Source organism: Dromiciops gliroides, chromosome 2 (genome assembly GCF_019393635.1).
Source record: "Dromiciops gliroides isolate mDroGli1 chromosome 2, mDroGli1.pri, whole genome shotgun sequence".
NCBI lineage: Eukaryota > Metazoa > Chordata > Mammalia > Microbiotheria > Microbiotheriidae > Dromiciops > Dromiciops gliroides.
Window position 1 is genome coordinate 184352678 of NC_057862.1, and position 22423 is coordinate 184375100.

General features: G+C 39.5%; 1 protein-coding gene across 3 annotated transcripts in view; it reads right to left on the reverse strand.

Moving 5' to 3' along the window:
• The window catches only part of DPH6 (diphthamine biosynthesis 6), a 443945-nt gene that overhangs the window by 66870 nt on the left and 354652 nt on the right, over positions 1-22423 (reverse strand). The gene's annotated exons all lie outside the window — the stretch shown is intronic.

The window sequence follows — 22423 nt, forward strand, 5'->3', positions numbered from 1 at the left end:
ACATTTACACATTCTTCAAACATCACTGATTCCCTCAATGAGCTTTCTCACATCATCTCCCCAATAATTTGGGGGCCTTCAAATAGATCTATCTAAATTTGGCTTCTCTGCCACAATAATAACAATTGTTGGAATCTCCTTGGTGTTGGTTTAAGAATGGGGAATGCACTCACAGTGAAAGGTGATTTAATCAGCTTTCAAACATATATGGAAAAAAGGGAAGTTCTGGAAGCAATGCGGTTGAAGTGAATGGATTTGGGGAGTGGCAAGAAGCTTTATCTATCCTGTGCTCTTACTGAATGTCTGGCTCACCTTTTCTGGTCATACAGCTCTCTGATGACAACCTTTATGTTGTCTTTCTTGAGCAAATCTTGTTTGGTAGTTTGTTTTATAGCCTACACGTGTCCAACGTGTATCTCTTCATTACCTTCAAATTCAAGTCTTCAGAAATTGGACTATTTCACAACTTTTAGCCATATTGTATCACTGCAAGAATTAGTACTCTAGGGGCAGCTAGGTGGCACAGTGGATAGAGCACCAGCCCTGGATTAATTCCAGTGGTGGGTAGTTATAATCCATCCATTACTCCTCATCCCATGCAACTCTTGTTCTTGTTCTCTAATAAGTTTGCTTTGGGGGTGTGGTGGGGGAGGGAAGTCATCCAATGGGCTAGGTAACTCCCTCTCTCTCTTTTTTTTTTGGCAGGGCAATGAGAGTTAAGTGACTTGCCCAGGGTCACACAGCTAGTAAGTGCCAAGTGTCTGAGGCTGGATTTGAACTCAGGTCCTCCTGATTCCAGGGCTGGTGCTCTATCCACTGCACCACCTAGCTGCCCAACTCCCTCTCTTTTGATACTGAGAGGATACCATGCCTGGAATGCTGTCCTTCCTCATCCCTGCCTCCTTGCTTCCCTGGCTTCTTTCAAGTTCCAGAGAAATTCTACTTTCTATAAGGAGGCTTTCCTGGTCCCCCTTAATGCCTTCTCTTTGAGATTACCTCCAAGTAAGCCTGTATATATTTTGTTTGTACATAGTAATTTGCATGTAGTCTCCAATATTTGATTGTGAGCTCCTTGAGGTTAGGGGTTGCTTTTATCTTTCTTTGTATCCCCAACATTTTGTGATGTTTAAAATCCAAATGTGTGGTCACCTTAAATTAGAAACTTTAGCACCAGTCTTTGGGCATTAAGCATCTATTAAAGCATACCAGATATTCATGTGGAGTTCAGAAAGTTAAGAAAAGGCCTATCTAGCCTAGAGTTCCAGCCTGGTCTGGTTCTTCCTCAAGTCCTCTGCCACGAGCCTGCTTCAATCATGAATTAACTCAAACTGAGTGTGGAAGCTTTTTTATAGGTCTGGAGCATAGGTGGTCCTTACACACTGCTTCAAGCTGATTGGTTAGGATCATCCAAATCCATTGGTTCACTGGACTTGAAGGTGGTCTTGAGTTGAGTTCAAAGTCATTAGCTTCTGAGAACAATATCTACTTAAGGGCTAGCCAGGTGTGATTACAATCTAGTTAACTTGAAGTAGGCTAATCAGCAGTCAATCACTCTCACTTAATTCAATCAGTTTAGATTAATCTCCAGGTGAGCCTTTGAGCATCTGCCAAAATCCCATTATTTTATCACATTACCCCATGCTTCATTAAGAAAATTGTTTCCTTAATGAAGCAATAACATTACAGATACTTATGACTAACAATGTAAAGGGAATGAAAAGAGAAAAGAAATTTGAACAAGGCATTGACAGTAAACTTAAAGGGGCACTCCCCTTTAGAAGGTGGACAATTTTGTACAGAGCCTGGCATGCATTATTTAATAAATCAGGTAAAAGTAGCCATTTGACTTCATACCAGTTTAGCATATGGGCTGCCCATCAGTTATTCTTAATTCTTGCCATGTGACTAGTCCATCTTTTATTTTGATTATAAATTTCTTTGATAACATCCTTTATTTCAGTTCTGGAAGTAGCTAGCTGGTTCTGGGCCTGGAGTCAGGAGGACTTGAGTTCAAAATCAGCCTCAGACACTTAATAGTTGTGTGACCCTGGACATGTCACTCAAACTGTCTGCCTCAGTTTCCTCAACTGCAAAACAGAGATAATAATTTATAGCATTTACCTCACAGGGTTTCTGTGAAGACCAAATGATATAATATTTGTAAAGTGTTTAGCACAATGCCTAGCATATACTAGATGTTTAATAAATGATATTCTCTTCCATTCATCATAGTTCCTTGTTATGGGTTACACCTTCCATGTGCCTATCTATTACTCTCTGAGAGTTGGTCATTTTTAACTCTTTGGAGACTATAGTGTTCCATAACTCAAAGACATACAACATAGAAGAATACTGTATTTCAAAGATGGGGCTTTGTTTCAGGGAAAAATGTGAGGTTATTAAATGTTCCCAAAGGCAGCCTAGCCCACCCTTCTCTCCATGTTTAATTCTGGGTCCAACTCATTATCCTTTTGCAATATATATATACACAATATGTATGCACAGATGAATGAAACCTATAGCTTTTCTTTCTCTCTCAATATTATACTCTAATCAATAGGCGTTATTCATTCATTTGTGTTTTGTTGTGTGGATGATTAGGACAAACTTTGCTGGCTATTTCTGGATCTCATTTAGGAGTCTTTGTGCTGTTTTGAAACTTGATGCAACCAGCAGTCGTTCAAAAATAGGAACTTCTGAAGAACCTCACCATTTATAGGGAATCCCTCTTGAACTTAGATTCTGTGCTGGGTCTCCATTAGAGCAGCAAATACCTTTGGTAAGTATATTTATCCCTGTTTTATGCCTTGTCTGATATTGATTTTAAAAGGTCATTGAAAAGCTATCTCTATTATATCTTTCAAGGAAACTTGAGAAATTTTGATGTATACACTGGAGATCACTTGCTGAAAGGTCAGCATTTTGCTCTAAGAAATCTAATAAAAGCACAAATGCAGTGCTTTTTATAGTGAATAAACAAAATGGGATGTTGTATTATCTACATCTTTAAGTAGGTTGTGTGATGGTTAAAGATGTGCTTTACTATAGAATATTTCTTGCAAAAAGCCTGTCTATTTTCTAATACCATTATCACGATGCTTTCAACATATAGGTAAAATGGGGAAATTAGCCCTCTAGGATGATAGTTGTTGATACTGTCTCGATTGTACTTTTTTATGTCAATAAGGTCCAAGATTTTTCATTGCCTTTGGTCTCTTACTGTCCTTCAGATACCCTGTGAATCAGTCCCTCAATGCCCTCACAATTGGGTGGCTTCCATTCTAGATCTCCTCTATGTTTATTTGTTTGAATCAAGTTGTTTTCCTCATCTTGTTTCCCTTCGACAGTGTAAACACATTCAGAACTGTGATGTTAGAATCTATATGGTAGTTTCATTGTTCATTATGGTGAAAAATAGTGCGATAAAAATCTTTGCAGATCTTTTTAAATCTTTCTTTTGTTTGCTTTTTCCTTAGAGTATTATTCTTTAATGTCCTAGGGATGTCTTTGCTTAGTTAGATTTCTAAATCAACTTTCTTTGTTTTATTCTCTGAGACTATTTGAGGCAATATTGTACATAATTTTTCATCATCATTTTTCTGTGAGATTTTATAAATGAATTATATTCTAAACTTGTGTTTCTCTTGGTTGTCATAGCTCTTCACTTGGCAAAGTGAATCAAGTATCTGATGTCTATGGTCTTTTTAAGACTTTTGTTCTCCTTGTTATCAATCAATCAATCAATCAATATTAGTTAATGAATATATATTTATTTATTAGGTATTGTGTTCCAAGGACTTAGCTAGGTGCCAGGAATACAAAGACAAAAATGAAAGTCCCTGCCCTCAAGAAGCTCACATTCTAACTGTGGAGACAACATGTACATATATTACTATATGCCAAATAAACAGAAGGTAATCTTTTAGGGAGAGAGCATTAATAACTGGAGGGATCAGGAAAGGCCTATTGTAAAAGATAGTGCTTAAGTTGAGCCTTGAAGTAAACTAGGAATTCTAAGAGGTAGAAATAAGGATGGAGTGTATTCTAGGTACTCTTTTGCATAAGCTGCTCCCCATGCTGCCCTAGGTACAGGGGGCAGCTTGAGTAAAGGCACTGTATCAGGCATGCCAGGAACCACAAAAAGGGCTGTTTTGCTGGTTTGTTGAGTGTGTGAAGGGAAATAATGAATACTAAGGATAGAGAGGTAGGTAAGTTGGAGCCAGTTTGTGAATAGCCTTAAATGTCAAAGGGAGAAGTTTGTATTTAACCCAAGATGTAATAGTGAGCCAGTGGAATTCATCTGTATGGAAACACCATGTTCAGATCTATGTTTTAAGAAAATTGCTTTGGTAGCAGAATGATGGATGGATTAAAAAGGGAAGAAATGTGAGACTGGGACACCAATTAGGAGGTTATGGCAAGAGACCAGGCAGGGGGTAATCAGGGTCTGAACTAGGGTGGTGGCTGTGTGAGAAGATAGAAGGGTATGGATGTGAGAGATGCTGTGGTAATAGAAATGACAAGACTTTCTAACTGATTAGATACATGGAGAGAATCACATTAAGGAGTTGAGGATACGGTTGTAGACCTAGGTGACTAGAAGGATTGTAGTGCCCTTGATAGAAAAAGAAAAGTCTGGAAGAGGGCAAGATCTGGGGGAAAGATAATGAGATGTTATGAACATGTTAGGTTTGGACTGTCCATAGGATGTTAAGTTGAAAATGTTGAAGAAGCAGATGGTGCTGGTCCAGAGCTCAGAATAAAGGTGAGGACAATTGATTTACCACAGCATGTTAAGGATAATATATGTCCTCTCTTCTGTTGCTATTCCATTTGTTATCAATAACTTGCTTAAATACGTTGGAATTTAATTATACATCATATATTTCATTGATTTTTATTTTCTCTTCTAGCTTTCCACTAATTATGATCTTTGCTCTAATAAGGCAGTACTGATTCAGGAATGACTCTGACATCAGTAATGAGTTACTTCTTATCTGTTAAAATATAATCAATATAATTTTTATAATGTTATTTGGTACTGGTAATGTGGAATTATTTTTAATTGTTTTTTGAAGAAAACATTCATGTTGTATAGGTATGAAGCTTTTGCATAATTTGTATATTTTTGGCCTTTTCCATCTCTTATTTGTTTATGTTCCTAATATTTTCATCATCCTCATCTATTCCCACCTTTTGCACTGAAGTTACTCAGTATCAGAGAATATGCTGACATTGTGTTTAATATATATGGGTACATGAGTTTTCAAACAGACGTCCAGTACAGGTGATGCACTGGATAGAGCACCAGGCCTGATGTCAGAAAGACCTGAGTTCAGATCCAACCATGGACACTTTACTAGCTGTGTGACCCTGGGTGAGTCACTTAGTCCTGTCTGCCTAAGTTTCCTTATGTTAAGGGCTAAAATTCTAGCTAGTCTGTCTAAAATATCTAATGAATGGTCGCCAATAAATTATAAGCTTTAGCAAGAGTTAGACTTTTAAGCATTTATTAAGGAGAATAAGAATTTGGTAAAGAGAGAGAGAAAGGCCTAGATTCCTATCTATTAAAGGGAGAGCACATTTTTAGCTCCCTTCTCTGCTGGAGTCCTCAGGAAAGAGAGCGAGACAGAGCGCCAGTTTCTTCCTTCTTCCTCCCACTAGTCAAAGTCACCTCCTGACGCCAAAGAAAAGACGCATGTTCTTGCCCTCAAAGACCTTCCTTTCATGGCAGAACTTTTCTACAGTAAGTCTCCAGCAGGTGGCGTCATTCCAATCGTTACACTTATCTGTAAAAGGAACTGGAGAAGGAGATGGCAAACGACTCCAATATCTTTGTCAAGAATGGCAGACCACTTCAAGTATCTTTGGCAAGAAAACCCAAAGGATGTCACAAAGAGTCATATGTGACTGAAAATGTCTGACCAACAATGATCTGCCATAATTTTACACCCTGTCCATTTTAACTACCTGTCTTGGATCATCCTGATTTTTCCCTCCAGGATATCTCGCTTAAGGTAGAACTGGCAAATATACCCTGTGAGTACTGAATAAGAATATTACAATGTACATGTTTCTGTTCAAGTGATTTGGTTATGGTAATGAGAACTACTTGGCTTAAAACGACATTCATAAGGTTGAAAATATTAGTGTGTTATTTGGCAATTTATGTTATTATTATACCAACCTAGGAAATCATTGTTACTCAACTTTTCTCAGTGGGCTTAATTTTCACCTTCATTTTAATTTCATAAAATGAAGGTTTGAATGCACCTAGCAAGAGATGGGCTTATGAGAAAAAGGTGTTAAATTTCTGCTCAAATTTCAAAGTCACAACCTGTAGTAATGCCATATACTTCCAGCCTCGAGATTGTACCTAAAGAAGTTGAGAAAATTCAGCAACTTCTGCAAAGGTGGTTCTGAAATGAGACTTAAGATTTATGCTGGAGGAAAACACTCTTACAGTGGCAGTGCGTATAATCGATAGCAGGCATTTCTTGAGAAAGCACAATATACTGGGCCCTGGGAGTACCCAGAAAAAACAACCACCCCTTAAGAGCCTTTTTCTGAAAAAAAAATGTATTCAATTTATTAAGAAGGGAGCAGCTATTTTAATATGACTCTTCCTTCTTCACTCTTATTTAAATGGTTGTGTGTGGTAGTAGTAGGAATTGAGTTAAGAGAGACCTATTCTTGGGCTATTTCCATCTTTTCTCATCACACAGCTGCTCCTGATTACATAAAGTTGACATTAACTGGTAACTATGTACATTATCCTTGATTTTCTCTGCAGAAAGTTTGTCAGCATATCATTAAAAATAATGAAGTAGAACTTTTCATAGGCATTTTTGTCAGAGATCGAATAAATCTGTCTTCCATTTGAAGAACAGCATGTACCTCTTGCCTGTAGGATAAAATACAAACTCCTCTGCTTGGCAAAGAAAACACTTTGCAAGAGGAGGGCTCCAGCCTACCTTTCCAAGCCTTTCTTTTCTTTTTTTTCCCCCTCTGGGCAATGAGGGTTAAGTGACTTGCCCAGGGTCACACAGCTAGTAAGTGTCAAGTGTCTGAGGCAGGATTTGAACTCAGGTCCTCCCGAATGCAGGGCCAATGATTTATCCACTGTACCACCTAGGTGCTCGCCGCCCCTCATTTTTTTTTTTTAAAACAGCAACAGAGGGGGCAGCTAGGTGGCGCAGTGGATAAAGCATTGGCCCTGCATTCAGGAGGACCTGAGTTCAAATCCAGCCTCAGACACTTGACACTTACTAGCTGTGTGACCCTGGGCAAGTCACTTAATCCTCATTGCCCCGCCTATCTATCTATCTATCTATCTATCTATCTATCTATCTATCTATCTATCTATCTATCTATCTATCTATCAATCAATATATATATATATATATATATATATTCTTTCCCAGGGATTTATCCATAATTTTTTGTCTAACTTCTGTTATGATCATGGAATGCATATGCAAGATGGCTGGTCAGCCTTAGGAATACAACCTGTGGCCAATAATAGTCCTGTGATGGAAATGAATCTGTGAACTTTGTTAGTCCCATCAGCACGAAGTAAGTCAACTAATCTAATGAACATCAATATCTAATATAATTCCCTTAGTCTGAGTGTTATTGGATCTTGGAATAGCACTGGGTAAGCCATTCCTTCATTACTGCCTCAGAGCCCCCAAAGGGAAAATGGATAAAACAAACTGACCTGTTGCTCAGGGTTATTGTGAAGGAAAGGAATTAAAAGTATTATTACATATTTTACTAATATTAAAAGTTCTTGCCCTTCTCAAGTGGTTCAAGTCTTACTTTTATTTAATGCTACTGAAGTCTTCGAAAGCAATTCACCATTATATCTAGGAGACATAATGAATGCATTAAAAAAAATGAAGAATCACCAATTATTTATAACCATTTACGTTGCTTGGGGAAATTCTTAGTAAATAGTGGAGGACAATCTTTTTTTTTTTTTTTTTTGGCAGGACAATGAGGGTTAAGTGACTTGCCCAGGTGGGGTCACACAGCTAGTTAGTGTCAAGTGTCTGAGGTCGAATTTGAACTCAGGTCCTCCTGAATCCAGGGCTGGTGCTCTATCCAATGAGCCACCTAGCTGCCTGGAGAATCTTTAAGATAATTAAATATAGTTCAGGCCATAGTGATACATTTATTTTCCTACGAGAAATACAAAATATTTCATTGATATAATATTATACCTTCCTGACAATATCCTTGTAAAATGAGTAATTAAGGTAAGGGGCCCTAGAGATTTTTTTTAATAGTATAGGAATTAAGAAAAATTTTCTGAAATACTAGCCTTTCTTTAAGATCCTCATGCCTATATTATTTGAAAAGAAATATAGCTTTCAAGGTAAACAGTGGCTAGCATCAGTCCCTTAATCTGTATTTAAATTGTTATAGATAAATTAATGCATTCCTTCAACCATGGAATTATGGCAATAGCTGGTTAAGAATTTAAAAAGAAAAAAGTATCTAGTATTTCTCTTCCCTTGGTAAAAAAATCTAGGAATAGAGATTTAGTACAATCCTGAGGATAATAGCTCCTACTGTGGTTGTAGACATTTGTGAAAATGTACAGACACACATACACACACACAGAGCAAGAAAGAGAGAGCGAGTGAGTGAGTGAGTGAGAGAGAGAGAGGAAGGAAGGGAGGGAGGAAGGGAGGGAGAGGGGGAGAGGGAGGAAGGGAGGGAGAGGGGGAGAGAGAGAGAGAGAGAGAGAGAGAGAGAGAGAGAGAGAGAGAGAGAGTGAGTGAGAGTGTTCAGGTTTTCCACCTGAGCCTCAGTCATGGATCTGATATTAAGTAACCATTTTATCCATTATGGCCTTTAATCTCCTTTGCTGATAGCTTTTAATTTTTAAGCAGTCCTGCTTTACAAATCACTCTCTTTCATGTGTTCTCCTAGCTGAGGAATTAATTTTGGAAGCAAAATATCTAAACAGTAAGCATAATAAGAATGAAACAGGTTAAAGCTTATTAGCAGCAGGGAGCAGATGTAGCAAAACTCTGCCAGTTCCCCTACATTTCCTCCCCAGCAGGGACTTTCTATCAAGCTGTGAGTTAGTTCTATAGCACAATGCTTGGCTGCTGTTTCAGCAAATGCACCTTCCCTTGCTTCAAGTATAATACTAAGAATTCACTTTGATTTTTGATTTTTCTTTGCAATAATAATGTTTAAAACAGTTCCTGCGGAGCTAAATGTAAAGTAAAGCAATGAGTGCCAGATAATCAGTAGAGTATAAAAACATAATTGATAAGGAAATAATTACATATCGAAGAACCATTTTCACTTCTTAAAAAATGTGAACTTTATTCTTGCCAAACAAAAGTACTTGAATCTAGATAAAACCAGTAATTGCTCAAGTGAATTTCCTTGAATAACTTGTAATATACATCAGAGTGGCAGAATAGTTTGGTGGACAGATGAGGAAACTGAGGCAAACAGTGTTAAGGTTATACTTTGCTAACAATATCCTTGTAAAATAAATAATTAAGGTAAGGGGCCCTAAATTTTTTTTTTTTTTTTTGCGTGGGGCAATGAGGGTTAAGTTACTTGCTCAGGGTCACACAGCTAGTAAGTGTCAAGTATCTGAGGTCTATTTTGAACTCAGGTCCTCCTGAATCCAGGGTCAGTGCTTTATCTACTGCACCACCTAGCTGCCTCGATTTTTTTTTTAATAGTACAGGAATTAAGCAAAATTTTCTGAAATACTAGCCTTTCTTTAAGACTCTCATGCCTATATTATTTGAAAAGAAATATATCTTTTAAGGGACTTGCCCAGGGTCACACAAAGCTGGCCTTGGAGTCAGGAAAACCTGGGTTCAAGTCTCAATTCTGACAAATAATGACTGTATGACTCTAGGCAAATCACCTAATATCTCAGAGCCTTAGTTGATTGTCTGAAGCAGTAAGTTGTGAAGAGGGTCTGACTTGCATTAGAACAGGGAGCTTCCTCTCTTAGGAGTTCTCCATATTAAAGAAATCACAGGTCTGGTCCTTATCTCTAATCCCAACGCACCACTCAATGTATTCATTTACTTCTGGGTCAAAATCAGAGAACTGATTATAGACCTGCTTTTATTGCACAGATAGAAAAGAAATGATTAGAAACTGTCAGGCTGAGATTGGGATCTACTAAATCAAGGAGTCTGAATGGTGGAGAAGGAATGCTGGAGAAGCTACTTTTATATGACAGGCATACAAATTTAAGAAGCAACATTCTTGGGGCAGCTAGGAGGTACTGTGGATAAAGCATTGGCCCTGGATTCAGGAGGACCTGAGTTCAAATCTGACCTCAGGCACTTGACACTTACTAGCTGTGTGACCCTGGGCAAGTCACTTAACCCTCACTGTCCTGAAAAAAAAAAGAAAAAGAAAACAACAAGAAGACCAACAACATTCTTTCCTAGAGACTGTTTGGGGATACTGAAGGTAACCCTAAGTGACTGTCAATAAGGTGATAACTTAGTTTACATAAACTCACTTGCTGGAATGCTCATGATAGCCAGTCTTGGTGGCTGTAGCAGAACTCTAAATGTGAGATGAAAAATCACTGCGCCATTCACTTAGTGACTTGTGTAACCATCAATGAAATCCCAGCAGATGTGGATACACTGGTTATAGCTATCTGCTTATTATCGCTTTTACTTATTTTTTTCAAGGTATAGTTTATGAATTAATAGAACTGGTTATTGGCTATATGAAATATGACAACCCTGAAAATTGCTATGTGAGATGATGATGGGCCTTGCTGGCTGCATTTGTGTAGAAGGTCAATTTTTTTTCTTGCAAAACCTTCATTTTTTCCAACTATAAAGACACAGCCCTTTAGAGACAGGGGATGCAAATCACTAACTACTCCCTTATGATGCTCATGTCCAATCTATTAAAGGCTAAGAAAGAAGAAAAGAAAATCAGAAATTTAAGAGTAAAAGGTGAGCTACAGATGCAATATGTGGAGTTATTACAAATCAATAATTACATTTATTAAATGTATACTATGTGCAAGGCACTGGGCTAAATGCTTGGGTGGTGCAAAGAAAGTATAAAAGATTAGTATGCATTATGCTTCCTTAAAATGTAAACTTTAAGAAAGCTGGGGCTCTGTTTTGTGTCTTTTCCTTATTGTACCTAGCGTACTGACATGTTGATGAATTTTCAAAGATGTCAGTTAGGGAGGTAACATTTGCAGTGCTGAGGGGCACAGAGTGACACTGCTGACAATCCAAGTCCCTAGATGTTATGGTGATCTTGTTACGTGAGAAGACTATGGAATCTTAGTGACCAGTGGAGAGTTGTGCCTGACAGCTCACTTCAGTCATAAAATAAAAGATCATGGAAAAGAAGGTGAATTGACAAATATAAAAGTAACATGTCTAGACATACATAAATATTCCTACAGAGACTCTTCTTGGTGGTAAAAATTTTTATACTTCTAAGATCAACTCTTGAGTTGCCAGAGCAACTTTGCTAAAAATGGTAAATATCTAGTCAGTCCACCAGCATTTGTTAAGCTCCTGCTGTATACCGGGTACTGCGCTAAGTGCTGGGAATACAGAGGAGGGCAAAAGACAGTCCCTGATCTCCTGGAGCTCACAGTCTAATGAGGGAGACAACATGAAAACAACTTCGTGCAAACGAGAAAGGCAGGCTAGATTGAAGACCACCAATGGAGGCAAAGGCTATTAGCATTCATGGGGGAATCAAGAAAGTATTCCTGAAAAAGGTGAGATTTTAGCTTGGATTTGAAGGAAGCCAAGGAAGACAGGGGGCAGAAAAGAGGAGGGAGAGAATTCTAAACATAGAGGATCACCAGTGAAAAATGCTAAAAGACAGAGTGTCTTGTGAGAGGAGCAGTAAGGAGGACAATATTCACTGGACTGAATTCACTGTACTGAAGACTGTGTGAGAGCGAATATGATGAAAGAAGACTGGAAAGGGAGAAGGTAAAATTATGAAGAGCTTTCAGAGCTAGACAGAGGATTTTCTGTTTGATTCTGGAGATGATAGGGAGCCAATGGCATTTATACAATAGGGGGAAAGCACTTTAGGAAGATCAGATTGACAGATGAGTGTAGGATAGACTGCAATGGGTGAGACTTGAGGCAGGGAGACAAATCAGAAGGCTACTGCAATGGCCTAGACATGAGGTGATGAAAACCTCTATCAATGTGTGGTAGTGTCAGAGAAGTGGGTGTCTATATAAGTGGATGTTATGAAAGCAAAATCAACAGGACTTGGTAACAGAATGTATATGGGGGGTGGTGGCAGAGAATGAAGAGCTGAGCCTCAGTGAAGGGGAGGCTGGTGGTACCCTTGACAGTAATACTAGAAGAGGGAACATTTTTTGAGAAAAGATAATGAATTTTGTTTTGGACCTATCGAGTTTAAGATCTTTATGGGATATTCAATTTGAGATGTGCGGTAGGTAGTTAGAGGTGCAAGAGTAGAAGTCAGGAGAGAAGTTAGGGATGCATAAGCAGATCTGAGAATCATCAGCATAGAGATGATCATTAAATCCATGGGAATTGATGAGATAAATAGCACGCAGAAAGAAAAGATATAGAACAGAGCCCTAGAAGACACATATTGTTAGAGGGCATAACTTGGGTGAAGAGAAAAGAAGACTGTGAAGGAGTGGGTCAGACAAATAGGAGAAGAAGCAGGCCACAGCAGTATCACGAAAACCTAGGGATTAGAAAGTAGTAAGAAGAGGGTGGTCGACAGTGTCAAAAGCTGCAGAGAGGTCAAGAAGGATGAGGACTCAGAAAAGACCATTAGATTTGGAAATTAAGAAATCATTTTCTATTCAGGATAGAAAATATTGAGCTCTTAAGCAGAGAAGGAAGGATGTACTGCATAGAAATCCAGTAGCCAAGAGAACTGAAGAAATGGAACATTTCAGAGCTATTAGTACTATGAACATTATCTTCCAGAAGAAAGATAGGAGGACTGACTATGACAACTATTCTGAATCTTGTGGCTCTCTTATGTTGGGAAGAAGCTTTCTAGGATTCTGTTGGACTGGTTCCCGAAATCTGCACAATCTGGAAGACTAGGAAAAATCAATAAAAATTATAAACTATATTTAAGAACTTCCCAAATAAAGTCCATAACTGAATTCAAGTGCATCTGTACAGTCTATGTCTGGGTGTGTAGATGCAAGAGCAAAGTTGGAATAGGATATTTTATAGACACCAACAAAGGAATATGAGTGTGAAGGTAGATCTTAAATTGGGAGAGTTCTGATGGTCATCTATGAAGCCTTATGCAGTCAGACATGCAGAGAGGGGTTGTATAACAGGCTGATCTGATTTGTTTATTCCAAAATTGCCGGGGGGGGGGGGGAGTGAAGCAACACTTTAAGGCACATATTCTTTTTTTTTTTTTTTTTGGTGAGGCAATTGGGTGGGGTTAAGTGACTTGCCCAGGGTCACACAGCTAGTAAGTGTTAAGTGTCTGAGGCCGAATTGGAACTCAGGTCCTCCTGACTCCAGAGCCGTTGCTCTATCCACTGCGCCACCTAGCTGCCCCTGTCACGCAGCTTCTTAATGCCTTTGTGTGTGACTGATTCCTTTGGCAGTCTGTTGAAACCTACAGACTCCTTTTCAAAATAATGTCTTTAAAAAACTAAGGGAAATGCTAAATTTCATTTTGAGGTTAGTGAAAAAATCAGACTTAATTTTCCCCCCATCCAAGTTCATTGATTCTGCTGGTATTTGGACTGTGGTTAAGAAACCCTGTTTTATGGCTGTATAGTTGCATAATCTTGACCTTTGGCATAAGTGTTGATTTCAGGGGAATGAGAACATGTGATAGACTAGTCTGTAAGAAATGGAAAGGATAATGTTTTTCTCTTAAAACAAAAACTGAGGACCAATTACACATCTAAACTATTTTTCAGTTAGTTTCTCCTGTCGATTTAAGAAAAAAAATTATGTTTATTCAGTGGAGAAGAGACCCAAAGCCTTGAAATTTCAAAGCTGAAAAGTACCTCAGCAATCAAAGGATTCAGTGCTAGAAAAGACTTTTTGGATCATTTTACAGGTAAGGAAACTGAGGACCAGAGAGGAAAAGTGACTCATCTAAGTAGTATATGTTCTAGAACTAGAATTCAAATTCATATTCTTTGAAGCTAAATCCTGTGATCTTTCTTTCATCACCCTGCTTCTCTTTATTTCTAATCTGTTTCTTATGTATTCAGTCCTCACCCTCCCCCCACACCTTTTTTTTCTACAAACAAGAATCTGAGTCTCCTAAAGGTTAAAGGAGCAGTCTACAGCTATGCAGTTAGACAGTGATGGAGCAGGGGCTAACATCCACATCTTCCAAGTCTCAGTCCAGAGTTCTTTCTATAATATTGCATGACTGAAGATTTCATGACCATCAGTCATATATTGGCCCATCTGGAAACACTCATATTTAAAAATCATAATTCTCTCCAGTTGCATTATTTCTGTAATAAAAGACACCAATGTGCCTAAAGAGGAAAAGCTCTTAAAATATTTACTTCTTTGCTTACTGGAGAAAGAGTGCAGAGGGTCAAATGGGCTAAACTTGGACAAAACGGCTTTCAAGATATAATAAAAAGGATGACTTTGCTGATAGCTTATTTGAGGGTTCTCTGGTCGAACCACAATCTATTTTCATACTCATTTGTTGTCAGTCAGGACACTGGTAAAGTGAAAGGGTGACACTGTTTCTATGGTTGAATTCCTTTAGTTGCCCAATTAATCCTGTAATTGCCAGTAATAACTGGCAAAAAGAACTACTTCCCTTCATTAGTGAGGTGTTTTGATCTGTTTGAGATAGCAGTATTGATATTTTTCTACTTCTGTGATTTCAAAGAACCTTTAAGGTACATTGGTCAATATGCAAGTAGTTGGAAACAGGAATAATGACCATAAAAAGGGCTGGTTTATATGAAATGGACAGATCAGATAACATAGTTTAAAATTTGAGTTACTTTAAAAAAATATGAACGATGCTGTTTATAATGGTGAAACTCAAGTGTGGTAGCCACTCCTGAAGCCAAGGGCCCAAGGAGAATTTGAGAAAAGAAAGGAGCAAAAATATTACACGGGGGGACAAAAATTAACTGATTATAGCAACTGCTTTCCGAGGTCACCATTTGAAAGTTCTGATGCTAAATTTAAGAAAGGTTCAACACCAGAGTGAACAGTATATGTGACTTCCTGGATATTCTTTTTTAGGCTAAGCAGTCTTGGCTGTATAGTGACATTTAGGAAGAGCATATATGTTTAGAAGGGGAATTTAAAGTTGAACCAGCTGCACTTAGGTATCTGTGATGTTCCACAGAGTGAACAGATCAATACCTGGGGCCAGGTGAACAATGATTACCCAGAATAGAGGTTCTTAACCTGTGTGCGTGTGTGCGTGTGTGCGTGTGTGTGTGCGAGTGTGTGTTATAGACTCCTTTGATTATGTGGCAAAATCTATAGACTTCCTTCTCAGAATAATGTTTTCAAATAATTGAAAGAAATTCTAAATTTCAGGTATAGTTAGTGAAAACAGATGTAATTTTTTTTCCAAATTCACAGACCCCTCTGAAATTTAAGAACTCCAGTGTATAGAGTACAAATTTGCAATCAGGAAGACTCGAGTTCACATTTGGCCTCAGATACTTGCTAGCTGTGTGACTCTAGAAAGCTTGTCTCAGTTTCCTCATCTGTAAAATAAGAGTAATTATAGCACTTACCTTAGAGAGCTGTTGTGCGTATAAAATGAGAATATCTGTAAAGTGTCTTGCAACCCATAATATGATATATAAATGCTAGTTATTATTGTTATTCTCTTGTGATTATGTATTACATGATGGAAGGAAAGTGTCAGCAGGAGCAGCAGGATGAGTTTTTTAGAGCTGGGCCAGGCTCATATTCCTCTGCAACATGTGTATGGTTGGACCTTGTACCTGAAGGGTTGTAGCCTATTCTGCTCCAATTTCATACTCCAAGGGCATGGCTTATTTGTCTGCTTTTTTTCTTGTATCACAAGACCCAGATGAAGAATTATATAGAACCAAGTAAGTTGGCTCCCATAAAATCATTTTTATCGTTTAATTGTTTTCAGTCATGCCCGACTCTTTGTGACTCACTTTGAGGCTTTCTTGGCAAAGATATTTCAATGGTTTGCCACTATCCTTCTCCAGCTCATTTTACAGATGATGAAACTGAGGCAAACAGGGTTAAATGACTCACCCAGGGTCACACAACTAGTAAGCACCTGAGGCTGGATCTGCACTCAGGAAGATGAGTCTTCCTGACTCCAGGCTTAGCACTCTATCCATTGCACCACCTAGCTGCCCCATAAATTCAATCTATCCAAATTGTCTTGGCCATTGTAAATTTTATTTAAAAAATTTTCTAATCCACAAAAGGCATTCCAGAGTTTAAATTCTCTAGTCCCTTAATCCCACCTTCATTCAGCCCCTACTCAGAAGACCTTTCCTCTCACTGCACTAAAGAGAATAATGTCATCACACTAGATTAAGAACCCCTATTCTAGGCAGTCTGTTCAACAGGCCCCAGGTGCAAGTTTCTACAGTGATACTTATTCTCATGCTAATAGTTCCATGTAATTATCCTCTCATTTTAATTTTTTTTAGTTTCAGAGGAACAGGTGCACCCAATTCCTCTCTAAAGCTAGCATTTCTCTCTTAGTTCATGGCCCCATTTCTTTATGGATATGGAGAACTTTCATCTCATACCACTGGCCTGGACCACTTACTAGACTAGTAGGATCAGTGAAGGATCTATAGAAGAGCTGCCGGTTGACTTGGGCTTTAAAGGTTGGCTAGGTGGCACAGTAGATGGACTGCTGGACCTGGTGTCAGGAAGATCTGAGTTCAAATCCAGCCTCCAACAAACACTAGCTGTGTGACCCTGGGCAAGTCACTCAACCCTGTCTGCCTCAGTTTCCTCATCTGTAAAAATGAGCTGGAAAAGGAAATGGAAAACTACTCTAGTATCTCTGCCAAGAAAATCCCAAATGGGGTCAAAGAGTCAGATGTGACTGAAAAACAACTGAAAACAGCAACAGTAACAAGAAGTATTCAAAAGGCAAAAAGGGAGGGACAGCTAGGTGGCAAAGTGGATAAAGCACTGGAGCTGGATTCAGGAGGACCTGAGTTCAAATCTGACCTCAGACACTTGACACTGACCCTGGGCAAGTCACTTAACCCCAATTGCCTCACTCCCCTCTCCAAAAGTTTAAAATTATGTTTAAATGTAATTGAGAAATAAAATAAAATAAATTAAAGAATAAAAATTTAGAGGGCAGCTAGGTGGCATAGTGGATAAAGCACCAATCCTGGATTTAGGTGGACGTGAGTTCAAATCCAGCCTCAGATATTTGACACTTACTAGCTGTATGACCCTGGGCAAGTCACTTAACCCCAACTGCCTCCCCCCTCTCCCCCAACCTTCCCAAAACAGAAACAACCACAAAAAAAACACAAAACCCCAAAAGGCAAAGAGGGAGAGGGAGGGCTTTCTAGGCACAGGGAACAGCAAAAACAACACAGAGACAGGATGTCTTCTTGAGAACAGGCACTGTGATGTGGTTGCCTTTGTATGCCTGGCACCAGGCACTGGGCCTGGCATATAGTAGTTATTTTGCCAAAGGTGTGTTAAATTAAATCATGCATAATGATTATTGGCATTTGTATCCTAACCTACTACTAAACAATCAGCAACTATGTGTTATCCAAAGGTGATATTTCCTTCAGCATTTAGCACCATGTCCAGCAAGGTCTTGATAAATGTTTGTTGAATGAATGCATGAGGGAGGGACAGGAAGTGGAGGAAGCATATGTCTACTACTGTTTTTAAAGAGCTCCATGTAAGATGAAGGAGAAGGGTCAGAGGGTGGCTAAAGAAGGTTGCATTGTTAAGGGAAAGGGCTGGTTTTTTTGTGTGTTTGGTTTTTTGATAAGGAAGTCCTGAGAATGTTTGTTAAGCAAGAGTGGAAGAGTTCAGTTTGAAAGCAGAGGGAAGGAATCAATAGTAGGCCTCCACTAGTCTTGGATGACCATGGATCAGCACCTTGAAGAGGCCACAATGTGTCTGTGCAGTCCGATACGGGAGCCACATCTCCTGAGTGACTTATAACCTGTAACTGCCGCATCCCGTGTTGTATCGACCCCATGAGGAGTAGCTAGAGTGTCCTCTCCAGGGCGCTGGCCTGGGCAGATCAATTGGAAAACAAGCTGTTGTTGCCCATGCAGCAGGTTTTCCCTCTCCTAGACATTGGTGGATCCAAAGGAGAGGCAGAGCCAATACAGTTTGGCACCAGTGCCTCCGCAGGAGTTGCCAGAGGGATGTGATGTCCAACATCCAACTGCCTAAGGGACTCCAATGCCTGATTTTTCCTCGGGGTTAACTCCGAAGCCTTTCCCATATATGAGTATAGTGTAAGGCAGCGGAAGTTTAAAATCAGGGTTTCCTTCCCCTAGGTGGGTTGCCTGCCAAGGCTAACGAGCCCCACCTGCCCGAAGCGACTGGTTTTAAGGCGCCAGTGACTCGCCTTCACCCCTTCTCCTGTTAGTGGAAACAGTTCCTCCACAAGAAGGCCAGGAGTTGGGCTTCGGTTGTCAGAGGCTATTTGAGATGCACGCTATTGGAGCATTTTATAGAGAGTGGGAGCTTATCCCCACTCCCACCCCAGCATGACAAACCTTTGGAACTGAAGGATTCAACAGAGTGAAGTTAAAGATCTAAGAGTGAGAGGAAGTAGTTTTTAGTCATAGGATCCTATCTCTGATAGTTTCAAACCATTTTTATGAAGTCTAGGGCATATGGCTGATTGGATGGTGTTACAATCTTTTGGAATTAGAAACATCAAAGCATCATAAATAATTTCTTCCAAGATTCCTCTAAGTCAGTCACCAGTTAAGCACTGGCAAAAAGAAGTCTTTGTTCTCAAGAAGCTGGTTTAATGGAGGGAGATAATATGCAAACAACTATATACAAATAAGATATAGATATGCTAAAATGGAGATAATCTCAGAGGGAAGATGCTGAGATTAAGGAGGACTGGGCCAGGCTTCTTAGAGAAGGTAGGACTTTGGCCAAAACTTGAAGGATGCGCAGAAAGTCAGGAGATAGAGGTGAATTAGTAGAGAATTAAAAACATGGGGGAGAGCCAGTGAAAATGCTTAGAATTGGGAGACAGGACTGTTGTATTTGAGGAACAGCAAGGAAGCCAATATCCGGGGCTCACAGGGTACATGAAGGTGAGTAAGTAAGAGTACTGGAAAAGTAGGAGAGGTTCAGGTTATGAAGGGCTGTGAAAACCAAATAGAATTTCCTATTTGACTCTGGAGTTGAGGGGGAACCACTAGAGTTTATAGAATAGGGGGTTGACATAGTCAGACTATGCTTTAGTAATGTCAATTTGACAGCTGAGTGGGGAGACTTGAGACAAGCCAACAGGTCATTGCACATTGCAATAGTCCAGGCCTGACGTGATGAGGGACTACCTCAGTGTGGTTGCAGGGTCAGAAGAGAGAAGTGGGGCACATATAAGAGATGTTACAAAGGTAAAATTGACAAGACATGGCAATAGAATGGATATGAAAGGGATGACAGTTTGAGGAGTTAAAGATAAAACCAAATTTGTGAGCCTAGGTGATCAGAAGGACGGTGGTACCCTTGACATTAAAAGGAAAGTTGAGAATAGTGGAGGACTTGAGTAGGGGAGAAGAAAATGAGTTCAGTTTTGTACATGTTGAGCTTAACGTATCTATGGGATATCCGGTTTGCAAGATTTAACAGGCAGTTGGAGATGTGAGACTGAAATTCAAGAGAGAGGTTAGGGCTGGACAAGTTGATTTGTGAGTCATCTGAATAGAGATGATAATTGAAACTATGGGAGCTGATGAGATCACCAAGTGAAATAATATAGAGGGAGAAAAGAGTCTAGGACAGATCTTTTGTGGACCCTCATGGTTAATGGGCATGATATAGATGAAGATCCAGCAAAGGAGACAGAGAAAGAGCAGTCAGATAGGTAGGAGGAGAACCAAGGGGGAAGTAAGTTGAGTAATGTGAAAGTTGGGGTATTTGAGATAGTATCAATATGTATGTTGAAGTCCCCTAGTGTAAGCACAGGAGCTGGGCACAAAAGAAAGACTGTGTGCCAGACCCTGAACTCATTGAGGAAGGAAGGAGAGTGTCCTGGAGGTCTATAGATAATAGTTTTCAGAATATTGATTGGATGATAAATACAGACTGAATGCACATCAAAGAAGATTACTTAGTGATAGTGAGAGAGGGAGGGCCTGGAAGTGGTAATGGGGAACAAGGAATATTTCAACTCTCCTGCCACATCCATATCATTGACCAGTTCTTTATTTCTTTATTGTCCTTTAGACTTACTGGTTTCTCTTATTGTTTCTTCTGAGAAAATGAATTGTCAGTGAGACAAAATTCACCAGATGGCCTGTTTTTAGCAGACTAAGGTTTACAGAGGATGTGTGCATAACTGAAGGCTTCCATCACTCCTATGTCTTTCCTTTGTACTGATTTTGCCATCAGAATTAGGAAAACATTGTCCATATCCTCTGTGTGTCCATCTGAACTTGATCTGAATAGAAAATCTTTCATTCATTATAGAAAAAGACAGGAAGTCAATTTATTATAAGACTTTTACAATTGAATAGCTCTTCATGGAAAGATTTAGTTATTCTTCTCACAGTGGGATCATAGGAAGGAGGTGATAGAAAGCATTATTCTGTTCTGCCCAAGTTGTCTATGGTCTTTCATTACTCTAGGTAACTCCTGCCCCCCTCTTTTTTGTTTTGTTTTGTTTTGTTTTTTGCAGGGCAATGAGGGTTAAGTGACTTGCCCAGGGTCACACAGCTAGTAAGTGTCAAGTGTCTGAGGTTGGATTTGAACTCCGTTACTCCTGAATCCAGGGCTGCTGCTTTACCACTGCGCCATCTAGCTACCCCCCTGCCCCCCTCTTTTTACAGAGCATACCCTATGACTACCAGTAATTGTCTAGATCTCTACTTTTCCATGATAAAATGTGATATTCTATCATGCTTATTTGCATATCTGTCTTATCCCCACTATTAGATGATCACATTCTTGTTGGCAGGGATATTTCTGATTCTCATCGTTATATCTCTAGTGTTTTTCATGTACAAATACTTAATCAACAAGAAGTTTAATGTCCTTCCCCCATAGGTGAATTCCTCCTGGGGCCCCCATTATGTGGAGTGGGCCCAGTAGTCCTTCATTCTCCTCCTGGACTTGATCCTAGATTATGGACTTCAAAACCATGCCTCTGATACTTTAATCCTGGGATTTCCTTCAGTGCTCAGGTCCTCCATGACCTAGTCATCTGTAAGGCCTGCTCCCCTCTCCCATTGGTGGGTTACTCCTAGGGCCTTCATTTCCCTTTGGGCCCTATTCTGGTCTTCCAGACTTCAAAACAATACCTCTGCATTGGGTGATTTCACCTCCTTCTCCACACTCTTAACTCCCTTTTATTGACTTCCTTTATTGTCTCCTTTATTGTCTTCCCCCATTAGAATGGAAACTCCTTGAAGGCAGGAACTGTCTTTCTTTTTGCCTGGATTTGTACCTCCAGTGCTGGCTCAAGGTAAGTACTTAATAAATGCCCCATTCCTCTCCCCTCCTCTCCCCTCCTCTCCCCTCCCCTCCCCTCCTCTCCTCTCCTCTGCTCTCCTCTCCACCCTTCCTTCCTACCTATATTTCAAGGACAGGAGATATGAACACAAAAGTTAAAAAGTCCTTGGCCTCAGGGAGATTGCATTCTAATGGGGAAGACAACATGAATATAATGTGTGTTAATAGTATATGAAAACAAATCATATATACATATACACACAAGATGAATACAAGATAGTTTGGGGAGGAAATCTGGTTGCTGGGGCAATCATGAAAGGCTTCAAGTAGAAGATGGTGTTTGGGTTGAGTCTTTCATTGGTATTTTAAGAGGCAGAAATGATGAGAGTGCATTTCAGGTATGTCATTAAATTGAATTGAATTGTCAAAGGGTAATTTGGAGAGGAAAGTACTCTATTCACAGAGTTGTGAGAAGCATTCCTTTCTCTGTATGGTTATAGGTAGCAGTGTGGTACAGTGGGCAGACAAATGGCTTTTGAGTCAGAGAAGCTGGTTTCAAGTCCCATTTCTGATGTCCACTATCTGGGTGATTTGGGGGTAAATCACTTAACTTCCTCGGGCCTCAGTTTTCTCATCTATAAAATGAGGGGTGCTGGACTAGATGGTCTCTTAGGTTCCTATCAGCTCTATTATCATCTGATCTTGTCACCTGACCCTGCCTTCCTTTGGGTCCTGACTATCTGATAAAGTAGCTGTGAATTCTTTCTCAGGTT